Source organism: Sparus aurata, chromosome 4 (assembly GCF_900880675.1).
Source record: "Sparus aurata chromosome 4, fSpaAur1.1, whole genome shotgun sequence".
NCBI lineage: Eukaryota > Metazoa > Chordata > Actinopteri > Spariformes > Sparidae > Sparus > Sparus aurata.
This window is the reverse complement of record NC_044190.1, coordinates 40,341,945-40,344,773: the sequence shown is the minus strand read 5'-3', so window position 1 is coordinate 40,344,773 and position 2,829 is coordinate 40,341,945.

The window sequence follows — 2,829 nt, the reverse complement described above, 5'->3', positions numbered from 1 at the left end:
TCTGTACATGAGAAACGAGTCCTGACGTCTCAGTTTCTGCTCTGATGGCGTCTCTGATCAGACAGGAAGTCAGAGTTGATGTGTGATGTCTCTACGATGCAGTGAAGCAACTTGTGTCTGTCTCTAATTAAACATCAGCTTCATCAGCAGAGTGAACTTAAAGTATATAAAGTAAAAGTATTCATGTTCAGGTAAACTGTCCTGACTCCCAGCAGGAGGAGACGATGACTGAATTTGTGGTGAACTGTTCCTTTAACGTGCTGACTGTCTGATGTTTCCTCAGGAGCAGACAAACACAGCGTCATCTGTGTGATGTTGGTGGATTACTCCTTTAATCAGGCAGCTCTCTGATCTCACAGAACAAACAGCAGCGCTCTAATTAGCAGCATTAATTATCTGACAGTAATCTGAAGTCAAACACACAAACTGTTTCTGTTTCAGTCAATCAAAGAGATCAGAAACAAATTCAAACACTGATGATAAACACAGGCAATAAAAATATCAATTAAATCAAATAATAACATTAGAATAAAATATGATATTATAATAATAATGACAAATTGTAAAATATAGATACAAAACAATGAATAAGTGAAATCATTAAAATTATTAAATCATTAAATCATTCATCTAAAATTCCTCCTGATTCAAACAGAAACCGTCTGTTGAAGTGATTTGTTGTTTTAAATGTTAAAACCAAAATGAAACCGTCTGAATTTGATTTATTTGGACATTTTAATCTCTGAGTGATTCGTGTCTGTGTACAGTTCAGTGTTTCTGTTCACTGACGTCATCTTAATGTTCCACTCACAGCTGCTCCAGCAGGTCCAGCAGAATCAGAACCATCGCTAACCTCTCCAGAATGAACGGTCCTAAAAACTTGATATATTTACAATATTAATGAGGTTAAACGTTCTTTCTCCATAAGTGAAAGAACACTGTTCGAAGCTGGAAAGGTGGCAGGGTCCGCCACACATAAACAAAGATTTTTCCCTAAACTGCAGAGATCTCCTTTAACCTGTGTGTGTGTGTGTGTGTGTGTGTGTGTGTGTGTGTGTCCGGTGGGATAGCTTTCCAAAAAAAAAAAATTAATTACGACAGTCCAGCTCCTTAAAATGTGCCGGTTAATAAGAACTGAGACATAATTAAATTTTCAGCTGAGCGACCTTGGGAGAGTTAAAACATAAAAACATGATGGATGTGCACACACACACACACACACACACACACACTTTTGTATTTTTCATATCGATATTTCCGTCTTGGAGCTCAGAAGCAGCTCGCTGACGACTCGATCAACATCAGTTAAATTCACTTTATTAAAGCTCGGAATCTCTTCATTTTTAAATATCCAGATTATCAGTATCGTCAGTATCAACGTGCTGATGTCTGATTGGCCGACGCAGCGTCCTGAGTGGACCGTGTTGGTGTTTATGTGCTGGATGATATTTTGACACGTATCTCTGTCGCAGCAGGAAAATGATGGTTAATTAAAACATATATGTGTTTTTCCTGGCGGCGTGACGTCAGAGCGTCGTGATGGATGTGAATCGTCTGTCGGCTTTAAAGGACGGACCGACTGTATTTCTTCTTCTCTGACTCGTGGTCGCCTAACAAACCGCAGCAAATTACATATTAACTTTCTTTTACGCTACGCTCGGCTTTCATCTCCGTAATGGCGTCGACTCGGCCGCGCGGCTGAGATAACTGCAGCCGTGAGTCATGTCTTCATACGTGACACGAGCGACCTCCTCTCACTGTATTTTATGAATGTAATCCGACGCATCAATCACGGCGAGGCAGCCGGCCCGTGTTAATCCTCCACGTTCTCTCTGAGTTTGGAGTTAAATGGCCCTAAAGACTAATGAAAGAGCAGACGAGCTTCACTCCTGCAGTCGGAGGAATTAATCTCCTCTGTCACTGCTCAGTCAGTGGTGAGCACATCCAATCATCACTCAGCTCCAAATTAAATCACACTCTCAACTCTCAACCCATTTTCATGAAGAGTTACCGGGCTGAAAGCAATAAGTTCTGCAGAGTTAGACAGCGAGGACCGAACAAGGAACACTGTTGTAATGTTCCTTTAATAAGTGCTGGGAGATCTCTGAACCCTGAACCTGCAATTCAGTAAACACATCACTGACATCCACCCGTTCAACAGCTCGATGGTGACCTCACATCCTCAGACCAACCTGGTTGCTCCTCATCAGACCATCAGTCCTCTCCGGCCTCGATGTTACCACAGCTGCTGCTTATTATAAGCAACTTTGGGCTTGTTTTTCTGTAAAGTTGCTTATGAATATTGGTAGTCGCTGGTTGCAGGTTTTTGTGCGTGTTGTTAAATGTTCCTCTTCCTGTTGTTTTGCATGTCATATTGTTTTGAAGTCCTGGAACTAAAACAAAAAAGGATCATAACATAAAAACAACAATAAATACAATGATACTTCTGGATTCAGGGTGATATTTGTGTGTGTGCAAAGTGTAATAATCTCTTTTTTTTTTTTTTTTTTACCAGGAATGGAGAAGTCGCTTGTTTTGGGTTTGTTTTCACAGGCCCGCTTGCTTGTTTCTCTCAGGATATCTGGCAACACTGGATGTTACCTGTGATGTCACCTGAGACCAGATGACTGAGTCACATGTCTGCTTGTCGATGGACTGAAGGAGGTGTGAAAGACGCCATCTTTGTCGAGGTGGAACGACCTGTAATGAAATGAGGAGGTGTTCTACGACATCACGCATCAGACACGTGACGTCTCAGAGTTAGCTAACATTAGCGCTGCTACGTTAGCTAATTAAAATGCTGTGTTGTGATGAAGTGTCAAGACTTTC